At 44.1% G+C, this 23,603-nt stretch overlaps 1 protein-coding gene across 8 annotated transcripts in view; it reads right to left on the minus strand.

Moving 5' to 3' along the window:
• THRB (thyroid hormone receptor beta) overlaps window positions 1-23,603 on the minus strand; it is a 432,236-nt gene that overhangs the window by 202,072 nt on the left and 206,561 nt on the right. Inside the window, exon 1 of one of the 8 annotated variants that reach the window (XM_055416751.2) lies at window positions 12,167-13,598. The exons of the other annotated variants lie outside the window; for them this stretch is intronic. The gene's annotated coding sequence lies outside the window, so the exon portion shown is untranslated. Of the gene's footprint in view, window positions 1-12,166; window positions 13,599-23,603 lie in introns of those variants that run through there. 8 annotated transcript variants of the gene reach the window in all.

The following is a 23,603-nucleotide window of genomic DNA, read 5'->3' on the forward strand; positions in this document are numbered from 1 at the left end:
AGTGTGTTTCTTGGGCCAGCAACATCTGGAACCTTGTTAGAAATACAGATTATCTAGACCTCCTGAATCAGAAACTCAGGGGTGAGGGTCCCAGAACTGGAGGTCCTCAAATGGTAACTTGTGAGAACCACTGCCATGGATGCAGCTGGCATCCACGTTACATACAGCAGGCTATGAACGTTGCTTCATCTTCAGGACCATGTCTGCTGGATTGCCCGCTCTCCTTTCTTTTTCTCAACATCAATCTACCTTCCAAACGTAATATAATGAACATGCTCACATAATTTTCCCTCCCACAACCACTATATATATATATATATTTGCATAACAAATCTCTTCCATGTATCGAGATATCGAGACGTTTACTCTATGATCACCAGGAAAGTCAGTTCTTAGGAGTGCAAGGCGGCTGGAGGTTAAGAATGAACAAACGGAGCAGGGTATGGTAGTGTTGGTGGGAGCAGGCGTGTAGTATTTCCTCCCTGGGCCTGGGATTCCTGCTGCACATGTGGGGTGAGGTCAAGGGTGAAGGTTCAAGTACCAGGACTAGTATCTGCTTATATATTGGTAGGAATTTGCTGTGATTCATGGGGTCGCAAAGAGTCGGACAGGACTGAGCGACTGAACTGAACTGAACTGAACTGACAGGTGATAACTGATCCCAAACTAAGGTAAACATAGGTATTTGCATGTTGCTGCACTCCAATTACCAAATAGAAAAAGTACATTTTTCCCTGTAAGGGTGGACGAGCTACAGTTGGTCTGAAGCCCTTAACCTGCTTTAATAATGAGATGAAGAGATATGTGAAAGGTACACCACAAAAGCAGGGTGTTTCACATCCATTATATCATTTCTTCCTATGTCTACCATAGAAAGTAGTTCTTATGAATTCCTTTTTTATAAATTTAATTTTATATTGGACTATAGTTGATTTACAATGCTGTGTTAGTTTCAGGTATTTAGCAAAGTGATTCAGTTATACACACACGTGTATCTACTCCTCTTCAGAGTGTTTTCTCACGTTGGTTATTACAAATGAGACCTTGAAAACAAATTTACGATTACCAAAGGGGAAAGGTGGGGTCAAGGGATAAACTAGGAGTTTGGGATTAACATATACAAACACTATATATACAAAGTAGATAACCAACAAGGGCCTACTGTATAGCACAGAGAACCCTGCTCCTTTTTTTTTTTTTAACAAGAAAAGAAACTGACAGAAAATATTGGGGACTTGCCCTAGGACACTTGCTTCTATACAGGATTCAAAATCAGGCTTGCCTTGCTGCTTTGGCTCCTTCTATTAAACCTCTTAGAATCTGTTTATCTCAGACTGAGTTGGCTCCCAAGAAATATGAGTCTATCTCCTTCTTCAGTGGACTGACTCCTGAAGAGGCCTTTCTAATAGATAACACACTTCCTTGCTTCCTCATTTAGACATGCTTCAGAACGAAAGCCCTTCAGTGATGTTTGTATTGCGTTGGCCCAGAGACTAACAGATCATTATACGTTTTAATATTAACACCCCGCTATTTGGGGATTAGGAGTTTGGGTTTACTTTGGCACACAGGAGGAATACTGCTGCTGCTGCTAAGTCACTTCAGTCGTGTCCGACTCTGTGTGACCCCATAGACGGATGCCCACCAGGCTCCCCTGTCCCTGGGATTCTCCATGCAAGAACACTGGAGTGGGTTGCCATTTCCTTCTCCAATGTGTGAAAGTGAAAAGTGAAAATGAAGTCGCTCAGTTGTGTCCGACCCTTAGCGACCCCAGGGACTGCAGCCCACCAGGCTCCTCCATCCATGGGATTTTCCAGGCAATAGTACTAGTGACCTGGAATTCTGGTTTCCGGAGGCTCATCGCTGTGATAGATAAGAGCTCCCTGAATCTACATTTCCTGGTACATCGCAGGCCTGGGCTGGACCACCCATGGGAGGATGCAGGGATCTGTCAACAGGATGCAGGGGTCTGGTCCCTCGCTCTGAGGTACAGCACCCGGGCCAAGATGATTGTGTTGTCATATATATTCCTTGAGAACAGAAATTATAAATGGGGCTGAAGAATGAGGGAAAATTCTCTGAAACAGAGGAGTGAATGTTTTCTTAGTGTTTGCCTACTCATAGCTGACTAACTGGGCCTCCAGGGATGGAGGTGGATGTATTACCAACTTTTCAAGGTGATCAGAAGAACTGGTCTTGACTTTTTTTTTTTTTTTTGTAAGGCAAAGCAAATGGTTTGACAGTTGAGCGAAGTAAAAGTGTTTGTTAGGCTTCAACCCTCTGTTTCCAGTCCAGGTTCAAAGTCCTTAAATTGGCACATTACTCTTGTAGATCAAATATATGACCTTGTAATTTGTAACCATGGCAAGGCTTGGAAGGCTGATGAAACTTTCAGAAAGCTAAAATCCATCTGCATACAAATAGTTCTCTGTACTTTCCTACAGTTAATTGACAAAATTTAGTAATTAATTCAGGAGGCATGTTATTTATTATGAGCTGGTTTATTATCCTATAACATCTTGTTCTAAATAAAGGTCCCATCCTTAAAGCAAACCATGATTATAGATCCTTCTCTTTTTCTTCACAATAAAGAATAAAAATCTTGTATGAGAGTTCTTGATTGCTTTATAAATACAACCAACAATAAATTATAAAATATTCATGTTGCTTTATTACTTGGCAATGTATGCTTGCCTCATGGATGTAGGCAAGCAACTTTCAATAGCCTACCCAGCACTATATGTATGCTGAATACTACCTGAAACCATGAATTATTTTTACATTTACTGGGGAGAAATAACATGATAATGTTTGAGATAAAGGTTATTTACTTAGAACCTAAAAGGAATACATGCTATTGTAGAAAGACATTAATAATATGGAAAAGTATAAGAAAAATTAATAATATAATGATATCTCAACTCTTACTTCCTTTCTAGTCTTTCTCTGCATCTGTTATGCATTTTCTATGTGAATATAATAGAGATGCAGTTGTATCATACATTCTGATTTGTATTCTTTCCCCTCTAACATTAACCATTTTGTCATGTGACTCTCTCTTCATAAATAGCACTTTGAAGGGCAAAACCATCCACTATATAGATGTGGGCTTCCCAGGTGGTACGGGGTAAAGAATCCACCTGCTAACATAGGAAAGGCAAGAGACTCAGGTTCGAAGATTCCCTGGAGTAGGAAATGGCAACTTGTTCCAGTATTCTCGCCTGGAAAATTCCATAGACAGAGAAGCCTAATGGACTATGGTCCATAGGGTCACAGAGAGTTGGACACAGCTAAGCAACTGAGCACACACACATACACACACACACACTATATAGATAAAGCATTACATATTTAACAGTCTCCTATTGAAGGATATTTGGTTGACTTTCAAACACAAGTAATGCCACAAATAACTTTTCTGACCTGAAATCTATTTCTGAATTCTGAGTTATTTCTTCACAAAAAAATTTCAAAAGTGTTCTAGAAGCTTCTCAAATTACTGCTTCAAAGAATAAGAAGTACTTTCTTTATATGACTGCGAATGACTGTGTCTTAAACTCTTTGCTTAAAGAATCCTTCAAGAATTTTCCTGTGACTTTGTTCTGTCCAGTCCTAAAGTTTTTACTGGATTCTAGTTGTTCTAAGCTAATGTATAAATATCATCTCTGGAGTTTCCAGACCACTCGCCAAAGGCCCATGACTCCACAGTCCACTGTTGTCAAGGTAGGACTATGGCTCTATGTTGTCAACTACAGAAATAGCTTTTGTGGTCACTGCTGCAGCGTCTGTGAATTTCTTTGCCTACTTGGCAAAGAAAGTGGGAGACTGAGTGCTGAAGCTGTAGGCTGGAGCTCAGCAGGAAGGTAAGGTAAAGGATGCTCCAGGGGGCTGTCACGGAGCTTGGGCAGGGAGACAGAGGACACTGAGATAGCGCCGATCGCCTGGACCACAGCCACAGGAAGTCTGTGACAGACAAAGGCTTCATTCCTTTCAAAGGGCTGCTTTTGAACTTGGGGTTCTCAGAAAGAAGCAGGGAGCCTTGAGGTGCAGGATTCAGGTGTTAACAGAGGCCCTAAGTCGCAATACTTTGTTTGAGGCCCTGAAACAGAAAAATCACAATTGGATACAGAACATCCCTATCTTTCGAAATAAATAGCAAAGCAGATAATCTAATTAGGCAGAAACCATTCTGTTAGGCAGAGACTCTTCTGGAGTAAATGAAGTCTTTGTAATAAAGCCAAATTGAGGAAAGTAAATTTCCAGGCATGTGGAATCAATATTCTCACAAAGGAGATGGCCGGCTATTTTATTAACAGGTAAATTACGATCTTTGGCTTTTGTGTGTATGTGTGTTTAGAACCTTACACTTACATCCTGAAACTCCTATTTATCTTCAAATTCACCTTTGAGTAATTATTTGCCAAGAAGTAAATTATTTGCCCATAGTAAAAACTCAAAAAATATTTGCTGAATTTTAACTGAATGTATGTTTCTTTACTATGAGTTCCTTGAATTGAGGATCTTCCAAGTCTTTGAAGCGAGGCCTATTTGTGTTTATGGAATACGTTCACATCTCCCTTTCATCTTTGTAATTCTATCAACCCAAAGTTCTGGAATTTTCATTCCTATGGAGGAAGGAGATGAACTGTCCTTTTTCTTTGCATGTAGGTTGCCACGCCGTGGGGACTGACACCTCAACAGAACCCTTGCCCTTGCTGTTTTCTTTGTCGCCTTAGTCATGCCAGACCCTCTCCTTGCTGGGGACAGGCGGTGGGGTCCTTCAGCAGACAGACCATGTCTGACCACACAGCTAATGCTGGTTCTGCCTCCCTGCACTTGACATCTTTTTGTGATTTTTCTATCTTCACTCTTTAGCCCTTTTACAGCATGTATTGCAATGGAAATCGTTTCATTTTTTCATTTATTTTAAAACTGTCAGCATTTTTTCAAACTTTTGAAACTCATAACAGGAAGTGTATAACTTTGATTTATGCCCTCACATACAACAGAAATGACAGTCTCATGAAATAACACACTTAAGAACTTTGGTAGAGTGAAGCCCACTTTCTTCATTTTAGTCTAGCTTGTTCCTCAAAGCAACAATCATGGAAGCTGTCTGGGACTGCTTACGTCAATTTTATAATCCATGAACAGGATACGAACCTGAATTTGAGCTATTGGGTTATTTGCCTCTGTTTCCTCTGATTACAAAAAAGTAAGCTCCATCAAGTCAGAGAACAAATATTTGTCTTATTCACTGTTATCCAGTCGACAAAAATATTTTTTTAACAAATCAACACATAAAAAAATAAATTAATGAACAAAGTCTTACTAAATGCATCTTCCTTCATCTGGCATACTCGCCCCTTATAAACAACTGTTTAAGTGGAACATCATTTCCTTTTCTGATAAAATTATTTTTAAATCCAATCTAATGTTTGGGGCCCCAAAGGCATTTCTTACAGATGTCAGCGTCACTAAATTTCTTAGCAACTCCCAGAAATGGAAAATGGACTTGAAGGATATAACTGCTACCTGATCGTTCATAATCCGTAGGACGTGCTGGCCACCTGCTATGTAAATGAGTCGGAAGGCTCCACCCTCTCGCGCCCGAAGAACCACGTGTCACTGGAAGCTGAGCACGTGCCGAAGCGGGGCCGCGGACGCAGACGCCCGCCTCTGTTCTCCAACGCCGGAGGGCGCGGGGCCGGCCGCGGCCGCCGCCCCAGAGCAGCTTCTGGATCGCATGTCTGCTCCACTTGCAGAAAGTTTTTCCATGTGCTTATTTAAAACCTCTCCTGGTCAATCTGACACCCAATCACGCTATTACATCTTTGTGAACTAAGGTAAAAAGAATTCTGTTCGGAGTAACACACGTTTCATGGGATTCAAAAACTATTTATCTAAAAGAATTTCCCATGACAGGGAACTGTTTCTCAATAATCTTTGTCTGAATATTGTCAAGTAATTAGCCTCCAGTTAAAATAAATAAATAGATAAAATCTTTGCCTTGCAGAAATAAAATGATGTATTTTTTTTTACTTCTTTCTTAAAGGGAAGTGAAAAGAGAAAATCTTCCTTTATCCAAAATCTTTTTTTTTTAACATAAGTAACTGTTTCTGGTGAGACTTCAGTGACTGTTCATTTGTTCTAAAGCCGTGCTTTTCAAATTTTAGTGTTGATCAGAATCAACTGGATGACTTTTAAAACTCAGATCACTGGCCCCACACCTAGAGGTTTTTTCTCATAGAATTTGCACTTCTAATGAGTTTTCTTTTTTAAACATTTTATTGGAATATGGCTAATTTGTACTGCTGTGTTAGTTTCTGGTGTAGAGCAAAGGGGCTCAGTTAGACGTGCAGTTACACTTGCACATACCTATTCTTTCACAGATTCTGTTTCCATTTGTTATTACAGAATATTGAGTAGAATTCTCTACACTATATAGTAGGTTCTTATTGGTTATAATTTTATATATAGTAGTGTGAGTATGTTAATCACAAACTTCCAGTTTATCCCTCCCTCTATCTTTCCCCTTTGATAACTTTAAGATTTTTTTCTATGTCTGTGAGTCTATTTCTGTTTCATTAGTAAGTTTATTTTTATCATTTAAAAAATCAGATTCCACATATGAGTGATATCACATGGTATTTGTCCTTCTCTTTTTGACTTACTTCATTTAGCATGATAATCTCTAGGTCCACCCATGTTGTGGAAATGACATTATTTCATTCTTTTCTTTATGGCTGAGTAATATTCCATTGTATACTTGTAACATGTCTTCTAAACATCATGAGTTTTCATCTGATGTGGATGCTCTGATCTGAGCACAATGTTTTGAGAACAATGGCTCTAAACAACGATTCTCAGATGGGATGATCCATGGGCATTTGGCAATGTATGGAGACATGTTCAATTGTCACGGTTGGGTCTGGGGAGGTCTTTACTGGCATCTAGTAAGTGAGGCCAGGTCAGTTCAGTTTAATTCAGTCGTTCAGTCATGTCTGACTCTGTGACCCCATGGACTGCACTATACCAGGCTTTCCTGTCCACCACCAACTCCTGGAGTTTACTCAAACTCATGTCCATTGAGTCAGTGATGCCATATAACCATCTCTTCCTCTGTCGTCCCCTTCTCTTCCCACCTTCTATCATTCCCAGCATCAGGGTCTTTTCAAATGAGTCAGTTCTTTGCATCAGGTAGCCAAAGTACTGGAGTTTCAGCTTTAGCATCAGTCCTTCCAATGAACACTCAGGACTGATTTCCTTTAGGATGGACTGGTTTGGTCTTCTTGCAGTCCAAGGAACTCTCAAGAGTCTTCTCCAAGACCACAGTTCAAAAGCATCAATTCTTCAGCACTCAGCTTTCTTTATAGTCCAACTCTCTTATACATACATGACTACTGGAAAAACCAAAGCTTTGACTAGATGGACCTTTGTTGTAAGGCCAGAGATGCTGCTAAATACCCTACAATGCACAAGACAGCCCCTACCACAAAGAATTATCCAGTCCCAAAGGTCAGCAGTGCTGCGACCAGGAAACCTTTGGGTAAGGGAGTTGTCTTTCCCATGGAAGCCCACTGTTTAATACGAGTCTAAACCACAAGAGAAATAAGTGGACCTCATCTCAGAAGGCTTCAGCTGCAGTGGGGTGATGTCACAGGAATTAACTTAATTGGGTGGAGGCTCAAGCATATCTACTGTCATCTCTCTCTGAGCCTCCTGTCTCTCTACATTCACACGTCCACAAAGCTTATAAAACACCCCATGGTCCAGACGTTCACTCATCCAAAATGTAAATGAGGACTTAGGTAGGGATGTGAAACCAACTGGGATGAGGAAACACTTTTAGTCCCCAAGGGGCTGCAAGCAACTTGTCTGTAACAGAGACGATTCTGGGCATACCTTGGCTGTGGAAAATGGAAACACAGATATCCCAGAGTAATGGAGCTGGAAAGAGCCTGACTGTTCCCTAGCAGACCAGTGTTTCTCTTTAATACTGTATTTGAATGACAGAAGAACCTAAAATTACGGAGGCCTCGATGGTTCTCTAAGGTACCTTCTCTCTCCACCTCTCATGGACTCTTCCAGCCTTCGATTTTCAGAATTTACAGGGCCCACACCACAAAGAAAACTGCTCTCCGATAAAGAAGCATACCTCACTATCAGCAGTGGCTTCTCCCCATCTTCTGCCAATGGCTCATTTACGCCCGAGTCCCCTGTCTTCACCACGGGAGAGGCTGCCACGGTGGAAATGGAGTGCATTTGCCTTTTGGCTCTTTCCTTATGTACCCGTGCATTCTGCCTGAAGCGTATCTGCAAGACTTCCAGATGAGCCTTTCCAAACCTCTCTGGATTCTCTCCACTCTTTCTGCCTCTCTGCGGGCCTGTACCAACCTCATCTCTCTTCCGGATTTCCAAACAGCCTTTCCATCGGCCTGCCAGCCTCTGGCTTGCCTCCTCTGCAGACCCGCTCCAGAGTGAGCTCTCTAAAGCCTGCCTCGTCTCTCTGTTTGAAACCTGTCAGGGGCTACAGAGGTGTCAGAAGACCGTCTGATGGCTGGAAAGGCTTAGTGTGCACAGACCACTGCTCACTTCTCAGAGCTGGTTCCCCTTCTCTCACGCTACCCCCACCAGCCCACTATGTCCCTGCCAAACATGACGGGCTTCCCCGAAAGTCATGCCACCCCTAAACACCATCCTTCTCATGTACCCTTTCCCCTGCTGACGACACTGGAACACTCGCCTCTGCCTGCTGCTTCATACCCACTCCCTTAAGTCTCAGCTGAAACAGCATTTCTCCTGGGAAGCTCCCCCGAAACCCCCAGGTCAGACTTAGACGTCCCAACCCGTGTCCTCGCGGCGCCTCGTCAAGCTCCTCATCAAGATGACTTTTTGTTATGGCGGTCGGTTAACCCCGAGCGTCCTGACAGCACTGAGAAGGTAGGCCTTCTGTTTATTCACTGATTTTTGGCTGTGCTGCGTCTTGGCTGCTGCGCGTGGGCTCCCTCTAGTTTCAGCATGCAGGCTTCTCCCTGCGGTGGCTCCTCTTCTTGCGGAGCAAGGGCTCTGGGCGCGTGGGCCTCAGTAGGTGAGGCTCCCGGGCTCTAGTTCAGTAGTTGTGGAGCGTAGGCTTAGTTGCTCTGTGGCATGTGGGATCCTCCCAGATCAGGGATCGAACCTGTGTCTCCTGCATTGCCAGGTGAGTTCTTTACCACTGAGCCACCAGGAAAGCCCAAAGGTAAGTCTTCACTCTTCTTTTCTTAGAGCTCCTGTGCCTGACACATGGTAAATACTGGTTGTACTTCCTGGTGGGAATTTAATAAGCTCTATGATTTGGGGAAAGAGTTAAATGAAGCTGGAGAGGTAGATAAATTGTGAAATATAAAAGGAGCCTTCCTTGGGGAATCCTTGAAATCAAACCTCATTCGTGGCTGGTATTTTCTACTTATACACCCGTGTTTGTGGGGTAGAACCATCGTCAAACCTAGCTTTCTGACTAATTTGGAGCCAATCTCTTTAGATGGCCTCCAGGAATGTTCACATTCTTTTTTCTCTGCTGTGAGTCTAACCGGATCACAGTGTCACGGGAAGGCAGCATGGCTGGCCCACCATGAGCTAACAGAACAGGGTGAGACCTATGTAGCTGGACCATATCCTACAGGCCTCGTCAGCTGTGGCAAGGAGTGAGGTCCTTGCTTTCGGCCCAGTGGAAACTTCAGAAGAGTTGAAATAGCAGTGGTGGTTTCTGTCTGCTTGATGGAGAATGGATTCGTGGCTGGGCCCAATGTGGAAAGGGCGAGTCCGTCAAAGCATTTCAGAGGAATGATGCTCTTTGACCCAGGCTGATGGCAACGGAGATGTGAGATGTGCAGACTCCAGAGGCATTTTGGGGGCAGAAGATGTAGGAGTTGCCAAAGGTTTGGATTTTGAGGGGGGAAGGAGGAAGTAAGTATGATTTCTAGGTTTTTGGACTGAAGAGCCAGATGAATGGGGCCTCTATTAACTGAGACGGAAAGACGGAAACTCCTCCTAATTTTCAGCCTGGTTCTCACCTCCTCCCGGAAGGTTGTCACCAACTTCAACCCATCTTCCCTCTTTCTTCTCAGCAAGCTGGGACCTCTTTGCCCGCCTCACTCATTCTTTTAGGAGCGCGTGCTCAAGGTGCCAATCTGGCTTATGGTCCTTGTAGGGGAGGGTCACCCCTGCGCCCCCAGCCCCACATTCCCACGCAGTATCACTCCCAGAACAGCTCTGGATGTAGTCGGGGTGCCACACGTACTTGAGGGATTAAATATGATTCACATTGCAGCAAATTACCCTGGAGCTGTTCCGCGGAGCCGTCAGCTGCTAAGAATATCCCGCCTCCCACGAGACTAAATGTTTGTCTCCTCCAGTTCATACCCCACTGGACATTTTCAGAAGCCCATTACCAAAGGGCTTCGAAAACTAGGTTCCTTTCTAGCATTGGAAAGCCAGGCATTTAACTTCCATACTCTGTGATTATTTAGCATTATCACCTTTCACCTGATGTATAAGTTACTTTTCTTTCCCATTATTAAGTGTTACCATAAAATGCAACCTCATTTCCTCTTCTGTTAAAGAGAAATTTAGGATAAGTTTCTGCTCCTTGAAAACACTTTGAATCATCTCAAGTACCTTTCATTTTCTACAGTGTTCATTCACACTTTGGTCAGAATGCTTTAAAAAAAGAAAGCACAAAACTTTAGTATAGCATATTATCACCTTTCAATGCATTTCAAAAGGTTGCTTTTTTTTCTAATACAAATCTGGTACATATTTGGAGTTAGGCATTCACTGTAACTTCCCCCGCAAAGCAAAAATGCTGCCTCAAATATTCTTTAGAGTCATAAAAGAACATAATTATAAAGAACTTATGCACAGGCAGGAATTGGGCTTTTGCTTGCTCTTTCAACTTATTATCTTTGAGAATTACTTAGAAAAGTTGATTTTTGCTCTTCATGTTCTCTAGTACTGGGGTAGGCATTTTATATACCCTTTGTCATGCAGCAAGCTCAGCCGGTCACTCCATGATAGCTTTGACCTCAGCTTCTCAGTGGAGTGGAGGGTACCTAGGAGGGCAAATAATTTGTCTGAGGATGCACAGCTAGAAACAGCATCATCTGTATCCAGAACGCCACCTCTGTGCATCTAAAGCTCACACGCCCATTCATGCAGTGATGGGGAAGGAAATCCCATGACAAAACCCAGTTCCATGGGAGGACCTGCCAAACGCTTTGAGAATTCTTCCTTCTCTCCAACCAAATCCTGACATTTCCATTCACTCAGTTCCACTGCCTGAAATGGGAGTTCTTCACACAGGCTTTATAAGGCTCCATGAAATCCCAGATATTATGGTTCGATCTTGCATTGATATAAGTACACTTTCTGGGGAGTAAGTCCATGTGGTTTTTCAAAAATCAGGCTGTCAGAGACATCTGTCATCCCCTTCTTCAAAGAACGAAATCTTTTTCTTAGAGAAATACAAGACAAGCAGTCTCCTTACCCTGGACCTCATCCTTCACCTTGAAACCAGCTGTATCTGGCAGCCTTTTCTCCAGACTGAAGACCCCCAGGGCTCCCCGCCTTTCCTGGGGAACATGGAGTACCTCTGAAGCCGCAATCTCCATGGGACACCCTCTCATACTCCCCTCGGGTGTGGCTCGTAATGAAATTCAATGTCCCACAAAGTGTGGCACTAGGAACTGATTTCAATGGTCTGTTCATACACGCCTTCGATATTCTATTTAAGAGCAAGAAGGTAGTTTTTCTTTTACAAATCTCCTTTAAAAATTTAAAGTTTAGAAAACACAGCATTACGATCTATATCCCTTTACTATTCTTTTTCCCCCAATCTTCCACCAAAACAGCCTGAAATCCAGGATTGATATTTTCTTTGACTTATCTCTGACCTCCAGTTCAAGACAGCTGAGAACTATTGGTACATTATTTGTACCAGTGAAATCAAAGTACATTTTCAGAATCTCACCCTCAACAACGACATGTTAGAATTTTAAGGAGAGTTGGCTACTGGAAGCGCATGCCCTGAAGATGGAAGAGGCCTTGACCCCACACCTGAACTGTAACAAAAGCCCCGCCAGCATCCACATGGAGAGGAGCTGTCCCGGAGGGGCTGGACACTTACCCTGCAGTCCTCCGGGCTTTTAGGATCTCTCAGGTCTCCACACCCTCAGCATGATCTACTCCTCGTCTGCCTCCAAGCTAGGTGGAAAGAAGGCTTTCTCAGCCAAGAAACTGCTTGGGACCCATCACCACGTCCCGTGCTTCTGAGGCTGAGCGATCCCAATTAGACGCTCTTGAAATGCATCTTAGATGCCAGTGTGGAGTGACGCTGGGCTGGCGTCACGACTGTCCAGGCTTTGCCACATAACGCTCCCAGGCCAACAGTTCATGACTTGGGGCTGTTGTCTGGCTCTGGGATTCCACACCATGCCTCCAGCCCGCTCCCAGAAGCCAGCCCTGCAGTGGGAAGATGAGTGAAGCTGGTGGTAACCTAAACCCATGGTGAAAGGAGACGCCTCTAACACCAGGAGGCTGCCTGGACAGCTAACACCTGACATGCTACCTTATCCATGTCCGCGGGCCCTGTGACAATGAGAACTTTTGCTGCCACCCAGCCAGAGGAGCATCATTGGAGAGATAAATCATTCCCTCCACTAATTTCGCTGCTTATTGCTGGCAAAGAGGACAAGGGTAATTGGGCTTGAATAAGGCTTGTGATTCCTGTCTGTTTGAAGCTTCTTGGGGTTGGAGAATTCAGACTGGTGAGGATGAATTTCAAATGTCGTTTTTTTTTTTTTTTTAAAGAAGAAAAGCATTATTCTGACAACATCCCATAGAGCAGCACTTGTTTGCTGCTGGGGTGCTGAGCAATGAATTTAATTTGCTTTCTTGCACTCTTCAGATAACATGTTTCTGCTGGTGTGTAAAGTCTGGAAGCTCTCTGCATGCCAAGGCAATGCTCCTAAATGAAGTCTTACATAAGCCTGACAAATTATCTACAGATAGAAGTAATCTCAATGGGTGGGGTTACAGAGGTGTGACTGGTAACGGCTGGGGAGCCACCAACACAAAAGCTGGCTGAGAAAACACTTCCCCAAGTCTCAGTTATATGTGGATTTTTGCCAGTAAGGCTATCATGAGATATTTTTAAGGTACTGATACTGACATGCTTTCTTTTTTTTTTTTGCACCTTCCACGCTTTCTCTGTTCTCTTTCCCCCTGCTCCTTTCCAGCAAACATCATTCTCTCTTTCTCCTTCTTTCTTCCTCTTCGCCTCTCTCGTTCTTCCTGTCTGTTCCTTCCCATCACATGTCCTCCCTCTGCGTGTTATGGTTCGGATGCCATATTTTATTGCCATTCCTTCCGATATGCCTAGATTCCAGACGCCCTGCACTGCTACCTTCCATCCTCTCCTGGGTTACAGCAATGACAACAGTCCATCACCTCTGCCCTCGGCGCAACACCCTCAAGGCTTCGCGCTGGGTGCCAGATGAGCCCTGCTCTCCAGTCCGCAAAGGAGACCCTCCGATCCAGCCCCACAGCTGCTCCCTGACCCGTCCTGTCGCCCACCTCACCTCCTCCCACACACCTTACACCTCCCACCCCTAGCACACATTGACCCCCTCCAAACCCCTTCTGTTTATATCTTTTCACAAAGGCTAAGCCTGTCTTTAAAGCTCAAGCCCTTCCCTCCCTTCCCCAGGCTTGGTTAATTTCACATCTCTTTCCTCTTCGGGTCCACACTGCATTGCAAACATTTTTTCCCCCGTCACGTCAAATAGGTGAAGAATCTCTGGGCAAAGATGTTGCTGACTCACCTCCCAGGCAGCTGCTCAGTCAACGTTTGCGGGATGAACTTTGTTTCTCTGAGTTTCTCTTCAAGATTTCACTAGGAAGCCACAGCAGCATCGCGGTTCATCGGTTACGAGAATGAATGCATGGGTTCACGTCCCACCATGATGTGAGCAGGTTAACCACACTCTTTGCTTCCTCAGTTCCCCATCTGTCAGTGGAGATGATACTGTCCAGCTCTAGGGTGGGGGTGAGGATTAAGAGAGTTGCTATGTGTCATGTGGTTAGAAAATGGAAAGGGATACATGTTATGTAAGTGTTGTTAAATATGACCCAGTAGGGCACTCTGGTACCCAACGACCTCCTCTGCTGTGCTGAAGGGAGGAGGTTTTGGACATGACCAGGACTGACCTGATTTAGATGAGAAGATGCTTGATTAGAAATGTGAATGTCTGCCTCCCTCTTCCAATCAGAAGGACATATACAGTAGACCCTGTTTATCCATTTTAAATATAGAACTGTGGTGCTGGAGAAGACTCTTGAGAGTCCCTTGGACTGCAAGGAGATCCAACCAGTCCATTCTGAAGGAGATCATTCCTGGGTGTTCATTGGAAGGACTGATGCTAAAGCTGAAACTCCAGCACTTTGGCCACCTCATGCAACGGGTTGACTCACTGGAAAAGACTCTGATGCTGGGAGGGATTGGGGGCAGGAGGAGACGGGGACGACAGAGAATGAGATGGCTGGATGGCATCACCGACTCAATGGACATGGGTTTGAGTGAACTCCGGGAGTTGGTGATAGACAGGGAGTTGTGATTCATGGGGTCGCAGAGAGTCGGACACGACTGAGCAACTGAACTGAACTGATGCACATCCATCCCAAACTCCCTAACTTTCCCCTCCCGCCGACAACCATAAGTTTGTTCTCTAAGTCTGTGAGTCTCTTTCTGTTTTGTAGGTAAGTTCATTGGTGCTGTTTCTTTTCAGAGCCTGCAGGTAAGAAACGTCATACGGTGTTTCTCCTTCTCTGTCTGACTCACTTCACTCACTATGACAATCTCCAGCATATAGCATGCGGAACTCTGCTCAATGTTATGTGGCAGCCTAGATGGGAGGGGAGTTTGGGGGAGAATGGATAGTTCATGTGAAACTATTACAGCATTGTCAATTGGCTCTACCTGAATACAAAATCAAAAGTTTTTTTTTTTTTTTTTTAAGGACAGATATTAAGACTGAGAATAAAACTCCATTCTGCAGGAAAACTGAAATTGGGCATATGCCACACTATTGCACAGCTAGGGATGTGGGTCTGGACGGCATGTAAGAAAAAAAGCAACCCTAGAGGAGAAAATGCAATTCTCAGACTACCATTGATGAGGAAGTACACACTGGTTGCAAACTGTTTTAATAGAAAATGTGTTCAGGTCCAGGTAAGTAGTTAGAAAGATGTCAAACACCAGGCAATTTGATTTCGAAAGGTGAGTAGAAGTCAAACTCAGAGACAACAGCCAAAGGGAAGTCTTGAATCTTTCTGCTGGTGGGTAAACAGAGAAGGAGGTTCTCCAGGCTGGGACTCTGCAGAATCCATCATCACCTAGGTAGTCCCTGAATGATCTGGCCTGGCTGACACCCTGGCTGTGCCTTTGCCAGCGCCCTCCTGCACGAGCGTGATGCTCCAGCTGCCCCGGCAGCAGCAGCCACCTGTCCAGAGGCTCCTCTCCTTGCTTCTCTGCACTGGCCTGCCTGGGGGCCCTCCCTCTCTCTCTGAAACAAAGCTTGGGCTTCTCCCTCTTCCTCGGTCTCGCCCAGTACCTTGCCACACTGATTTCTCAAAGCATGCGGACTGCATGCCACTCGCCTGCTCACTTTCTGACCCCCCTCTCGACTGTGGGCCTTTCAAGAGCAGCACCACGCCTCGGTTCCCGTTGCTTCCTCTCTGCTCAGCAGACAGGAACAAAGCGGCTGCTCCACAAATGTGTGCTGACTGCTTGTGGGGCAGGCTGTAACTCACTGCCAAGTGCCCGGGATATCGCACTAGGATTGTGGCTGAGGCATTTTCACATTTGAAAAAGTGAGGATGATTGCACAATTAGGCACCACATCTCTCAGGAAGGAGAAATAGTTAGGATTCCTGCAAAGGGTTACTTCAGCTATACGTGTAGCTGACTGAGCCAAGACTTTAAAAGCTTCTTCAAGAATTGAGGAGTTTTTATGACTCACTTATTATAGGTGAAAATGCACATCAAAGACACCAAGAGACACCACTACATACCAATCAGAATTACTCGGATTAAAAAGACCAACATTATCAAGTGTTGGAGAGGAAACGGAGCAACTAGAAGTCTCATGTGACTGTAAGTTTATGCAACCATTTTAGGAAGCTGTTAGGAAGTTCCTATAAAATTAAACATACACCCACTCTACGATCCAGCATTTCTACTCCTTGGTCTACACCCAACAGAAATGTACATGTTCTCCAAAAGACAGCCCCAAACCAGAAACGACCCAAATGTCTACCAACAGGAGAATCAATAGGGGGCTCAGATGGTAAAGAATTCGCCTGCAATGCAGGAGACCCAGGTTCGATCCCTGGGTCAGGAAGATCCCCTGGAGAAGGGAATGGCTGCCCACTCTAGTATTCTTGCTTGGAGAATTCCATGGACAGAGGAGGCTAGCCGGGTATAGTTTATGGGACTGCAAAGAGTGGGACATGACTGAGTGCCTAACACAGCAACAGCTACAGCAACAACCAAGTATTGCTATATTCACATGATCAGTGCTACTCGGTAATGGAAAGAAAACATGGATACCCACGCCAATATGTGAGAACGTCTCAGCCCAGCAAAAAGTGTCAAATACAAGACAGTGCTTATGTAATTACCTACATAGGAAGCTGGAGCTCAGGGAAAAAATGAGTCAATGATGATAGAAATCAGAATAGTGGTAGGTCTTAGGGTGAGGGTGAGGTTCTGATGGGGGCAGAGGAGGCTGAGAAAAACTTCTGTGGCGTGGAAAAGTTCTACCTTCTCTTTGGAGTGGCGGTGGCATGAGTGATATCTATTTTAAAAACTCACTGTCTTATATACTCTAACACATCCACGTGACACTCTCTAAAAACTCAGAGATAGATGAGAGATTATGAGATGCCTTGATAAGTCTACACTGTTCACGGGGTTCTCAAGGCAAGAATACTGAAGTGGTTTGCCATTCCCTTCTCCAGTGGACCACATTCTGTCAGAAAAGCAATGCCAAAGAATGTTCAAACTACAGCACAACTGCACTCATCTCACACGTTAGCAAAATAATGCTCAAAATTCTTTAAGCCAGGCTTCAATAGTATGTGAACCGTGACCTTCCAGATGTTCAAGTTGGATTTAGAAAAGGCAGAGGCACCAGAGATCGAACTGCCAACATCTGTTGGATCATCGTAAAAGCAACAGAGTTCCAGAAAAACATCTACTTCTGCTTTATTGACTATGCCAAAGCTTTTGACTGTGTGGATCACAACAAACTGTGGAAAATTCTTCAAGAGATGGGAATACCAGACCACCTGACCTGCCTCCTGAGAAATTTGTATGCAGGTCAAGAAGCAACAGTTAGAACTGGACATGGAACAACAGACTGGCTCCAAATCAGGAAAGGAGTACATCAAGGCTGTATATTGTCACCCTGCTTATTTAACTTCTATGCAGAGTACATCATGTGAAATGCCAGGCTGGATGAAGCACAAGCTGGAATCAAGATTGCCGGGAGAAATATCAATAACTTCAGATATGCAGATGACACCACCCTTACGGCAGAAAGTGAAGAGGAACTAAAAAGTTTCATGATGAAAGTGAAAGAGGAGAGTGAAAAGTTGGTTTAAAACTCAACATTCAGAAAACGAAGATCATGGCATCTGGTCCCATCACTTCATGGCAAATAGATGGGGAAAGAATGGAAACAGACTATTTTTTTGGGCTCCAAAATCACTGCAGATGGTGACTGTAGCCGTGAAATTAAAAGATGCTTGCTCCTTGGAAGAAAAGTTATGACCAACCTAGACAGCACATTAAAAAGCAGAGATATTACTTTGCCAACAAAGGTCCATCTAATCAAAGCTATGGTTTTCCCAGTGGTCATGTATGGATGTGAGAGTTGGACTATAAAGAAAGCTGAGCGCCGAAGAATTGAAGCTTTTGAACTGTGGTGTTGTAGAAGACTCTTGAGAGTCCCTTGGACTGCAAGGAGAACAAACCGGTCCATCCTAAAGGAAATCAGTCCTGAATGTTCATTGGAAGGACTGATGCTGAGGCTGAAACTCCAATACTTTGGCCACCTGATGGGAAGAACGGACTCAGTGGAAAAGACCCTGATGCTGGGAAAGATTAAAGGCGGGAGGAGAAGGGGACGACAGAGGAGGAGATGGTTGGATGGCATCATCGACTTAATGGACATGAGTTTGGGCAAACTCTGGGAGATGGTGAAGGCCAGGGAAGACTGTTGAGCTGTAGTCCATGGGGTCGCAGGGAGCTGGACACGGCTGAGTGACTGAACAGCAACAACAGCTAGGGGTATTACAACGTCGGCAGCAGGACAGGTCTTTGGGGCAGAACTGTCCTTCGTTATGAGGTCCCCAAGGCTAGAGACATCCCAGTACCCCCCTCCGCCTGCTGTGACATCAGCAAAAGGCAGGGAGCCAGTCCTGTTGGAGGACCACCACTGATGCTCGGACTGAAGCCGTAACTGGCATCTGTTGGCATAGTCCACCCTGCACCAGTGTCCTGATTAAGTGTATCTAGTGTTAAGTAATAATAATAAAGAGTCAACATATGAAAGAACAGGACACTTCAACTTAAAAGCTCAAACTTCCAATTCCTTAAGAAGTGACTCATTTAAGTTACCTGCTCTGCTTTTGCTGGTGTTTGAATTTGCAGCCTGGGGTTGAGGTCAATGTTGCAGGAAGCTCAAGTGACCAGTCACTGGCTGCCTCTCCCCTCTGTCCACAGGACCCCACCAGAGGCACTGGGACAGGAGAAAGCCAGTGCAGATGGGAGAGCAAAAGCCCAGGTCTTGAAGCTGAGAGCAGACCTCATCTGAGTCTTCAACCCGGCTCACCCCCACCTGCAGCCCGAGGGCAGGGCTCAAAGTCTATCCTGGCAAACAGAATTAGGGAAGAAAATTCATGAGTAGAAGGAAAAACCCCACGATTCTCTTGTGCATGAACCATGCCCAAGTGAATGACTCAGCCCAGCTGTTTGCCTCTGATCCCTACCCTCCTGTACAGACTTAACGGCTCAACCAGTTAGTTACCATGACTTAGTACTGTGTCTCCAGAGACCCTGTTTTACTCCTGCACCTGATCCGACAAGCCTTAGAGCAAAGTGAAAGTTGCTCAGTCGTGTCAGACTCTTTGTGACCCCATGGACTAGTGAGTAACCTTTCCCTTCTCCAGGGGATCTTCCCAACCCAGGGATTGAACCCAGGTCTCCCACATTGCAGGCGGATTCTTTACCAGCTGAGCCACAAGGGAAGCCCAAGAATAATGGAGTGGGTAGCCTATCCCTTCTCCAGGGGATCTTCCCAAGCCAGGTATTGAATCGGGGTCTCCTGCATTGCAGGCAGATTCTTTACCAACTCAGCTATCAGGAAGATATACATATACAAACATATAAATACATACTTATGAAATTGAATCACTTTGCTGTATACCCGAAACACTGTTAAGCAACTATACTTCAAATTAAAAAGTAATAAATATAGTTAAATGGTGTTTTACAGTTATCGTTTGGTAAATGACACATTTTTCATCCACAGAAATGATTTAAAATTTTCTTTTAAAATAGTTTACAGAATCCCCAAAGGACCACATAAAGAAAAACTGTGAGGTTAGTGATGGAACTTTGGCAGTGTGGGGTTACTTTATGACAGGAAGTCCAAGGTAGCTTCCAGGAGTTCATGAATCCCCTGACAGTTTATGGGGAACTTGTGCTGGTGAGAATTTCTCTGGGAGGAAGTTCGCCGCTTTCTTCAGGTTTGCCTAAGCCACTAGCCGTGTGTGGCTGTTTGGAGTCAGATGCTCTCTAAGTGCACAGTGCACACAGCAGTTCAAAGATTTAGCATGGAAGAGAGAATGCAAACTAGCTCAAGGATTTTTATATCGGTTACTTGTTGGAATGCTATTTTAGATATTGAGCTATGTGAAATATAATGGTAAAATACATTTCACTTGTTTTTCTTTTTGAATCCAGTTACTAGAAAACTGTAAATTACATATGTGCTTGCATTCCTGGCTCACATTCTATTTTTAGTGGGCAGTGCCGGGTTACAGCATAAGAGCAGGAAAAGTGAAATAGATCTCAGAAGTTCCCAAGAAATCACAACGATGAATATGTTTTGAAGTGCGTTTATAAAGTAAAAAAGCTAGAGTGGATTTGGAGGGGAAAAAATGAACTTTTGTAAAGCACTGATTTAGAGGGAAACAACATCATACATATATATTTCACTTTGTCCCCTTAATCACTGAGCCAGGAAAACAAACCAGGATTAGAAGCTTAAACCCTTTTATCTTTTTAAATCAAAACCATAGCTTCCATAGGTTCAAATGAAGGATTTGAAAAAGTTCATGGGAAAAGTAGGTAACTGGGTTAAGTATCATTTTTTTGTTAATCTAATCAACACACACCAAATAACAAAGACTTTATTGTATTTGCTTTGGGCCAGGTCCAGCTCGCACCTTTGTCTGTGACCCTTCCTAGGAGTAAGTAAATGTACAAACTCTGTTAGAGAAATTCTCGAAGCTCCTTTTTTTTGCCGGGAACTCCAGGAAGGGGGCATTCTTCTTTGGGGATACCAGAATCTCTCCTCAGCTCTTCCTTTTGAGCTGAAAACTATGATTATGTTGCCCAGGAGCCAAGAAATATTATTGCTAACTTTTTTTCTCTTTCATCGTTGTCACCAAGGCTGATTCATCTAGAATATTCTACTGAAAGACACTTCCTGTTACAGGAGCTTACTTCTTCTGGGGCTGAACAGTATGCGGGCATAGTTTCACAGTCCTGCACAGAACCTATCACAGAAATGACCAAAGCCTTTAGCTCCATCTCCTTCTTCTAATACTCTGCCACTTTTGGCAATGGAAGTGCTGTCCGTGTGCTATTTAATGGCTAATTTAAATCTCCCAGGTGCAGACGCGGGACTTGGGTGAGTTTAGCCATAAATGCGTTTTTCTCATGAGCACTGCATTTATGCCCCTCATGTCTCCCATTCACTCCATTTCCTCTTTTTGTTTTTTTTTTAACCTGTTACTTTTCCCATACAATTTTTTTTTGGTAATCTTTTTTAAAATTAATTTATTTTTTATTGAAGGATAATTGCTTTACAGAACTGTGCTGTTCCGTCAAACCTCAACATGAATCAGCCACATACATCCCCTCCCTCATGAACCTCCCTCCTGTCTCCCGCCCCATCTCACCCCTCTAGGTTAATACAGAGCCCCTGTTTGAGTTTCCTGAGCCATACAGCAAATCCCCATTGGGTATCTATATTACATATGGTAATATAAGGTTCCATATAATTGTTTTAAGTTGATATGTTGTATTTTCATTTTTATTCAGTTCAAGACTTATTTTATTTTATTTTTTTTGGTCTCACAGCACGCGGGATCCTAGTCCCCTGACCAAGGATTGAACCTGGACCCCCTGCACTGAAACCACGGAGTCTTGACCATTGGATCTCCAGGGAAGTCCCATCACACCACTTCTTACTCCTCCCTCAACTCTTGTCCAGTGTTGTCGGCATCCAAGATTTCCGTAAAATGATGCCATTCATTTTGATGAGGGTGAGGTGGCCCACAGATGAAGTGACCATCATCAGGTTTTCCTTAACAAGCTGACTTGTTCTAACAGACTCAGGCCCCAGGCAACCAAAGTTCCTAAGCGTATTCTTTGGATCCTGTTCTCTGTTTCCTGGGAACAGCACTTCTGCCCTTTGAAATGACGACAGCGCCCCTAAGCCAAGACGAGAGCTGTTAAGGACTTGGTTTTTGTTTCCGAACGTTCTCAGGATGATGACAAGGATCATTCAGGGCAGCTAGCCCATGCAGGAGTGAAGGGGTCCACTGAGGATGGGCTCAGCCTTCTCTGATGTTACTGTGTATCAGAATCCCCTGCGGAGTTTGTTAAAGTGCAGATTCTGATTCACTGGGTCTAGGGTGAGCCCCGCGATTCTGCACTTCCAGCAAGATCCCCCCTGGTGCCACAAGACCGATCACAACCACACTTTGAAAGGCCAAGGAGTCTATCTCTAAGAAATCTTCCATCTCCAGGAAATCCCCTTTCTAGGATTCTATAATTTGGGTGACCAGAAACCAAGAGCTGATGTAAGTAAGAATTGGTTCTCTTGAGAACCTCTGCTAGAATACTCCAGAGGTCATAGTACCAGTTGCAGAAATTTATCAGAGTAGGAGGATTTAGAAATTAAATGAGTCTATCACCAAACTACTTTAGAACCTTGCAGTGGATCAAGTTACTATGTAGCAGTTCTGTCAAATGCATCTTTAGCTCGGGTGTTTCTAGAATATCTCTACAAAGGAGCCCCCTTGACTCCTCAGCTGGATTGCTAATAATGTTGGATGCAAAACACAGCTAAGTGTACTCAGTGACTAGTTACATAAAACAGTTATCTTGAATCCTTATGCAAAGAAGAATTTTGCTAAATAAATATTTGCTCTTCAATTTATCTGTTCTGTAAATACAACACGCTCCCATGTAAGGTTTGCTTAAAGTGGAACACAATTCTCTCATTCCATCTCTGATACGTATGAAAAAATAATTTATATTCATAACAGGATCAAGGATCCTTCCATCATACCCATTGCTTATCAGTCCAAGTAAGTACATGTACTGCCATGTATCTGATGCTGATAATAAATTCCTCAGTGTAGGGAAACTCTAAAAAAGAGATGAAGAAGACTCAGCGAAAGTCAAAATGAAATGAATATGTGATTTCTTTCAATGTATGATTTTTCTGTCTCTTGAGTGCAGGCAGATGAGTTTACACTATATTAACTGAATGTTCACACACACCACGTGGGCCAGGTGCTGGGAGGGGGGGAGGAGAGGAATTAATTTTAGCCTCAACTGAGTAGGGGGGAGGGGGATGGGCATCTGACTCAGTATTTACAACATAATACACTTTTAAACAGAGATATCTATAAAACACAGTGCAGAACAGAGGCGGTCCCTGGATGGGAATGCTGGACTCTGTGTGCCAACAATATGCATTCTTATGTAGTGTAAAGTTTTAGGGGAAAAAATTAGGATGCATGTTTGCCTAACTAACTTTTCAGCAAGTTTTGGAATGTAAGCTGTTCTACTGCCTGCAATGTGGGAGACCTGGGTTCGATCCCTGGGTTGGGAAGATCCCCTGGAGAAGGAAAAGGCTACCCACTCCAGTATTCTGGCCTGGAGAATTCCCCGGACTGTACAGTCCATGGACTTGCAAAGAGTCGGACACGACTGAGCGGCTTCCCCTTTCACCTCACACCTTCACTGCAAGGGTAGAGGGATGAATGACCTGGGCCACGGCGGTGGGACTTGAGCTCACTGTTGCCTCACATTCGAGTCCACGCACGCGCTGTGGCAACAGACTGAGTCTTAGATTCTCACTGCTTTGTAGGATTGGTTTCATTTCCAGGTGAGGAAGTGAGGGAGTCTGGGATGGACATGCACACACTGTGACATTCCGCATGAGGAGCCAGCGAGGACCCACTGTTCAGCACCGGGG

The sequence above is a fragment of the Moschus berezovskii genome, chromosome 26 (genome assembly GCF_049115385.1).
Source record: "Moschus berezovskii isolate FMDL1 chromosome 26, NW_MosBer_1.0, whole genome shotgun sequence".
Lineage (NCBI taxonomy): Eukaryota > Metazoa > Chordata > Mammalia > Artiodactyla > Moschidae > Moschus > Moschus berezovskii.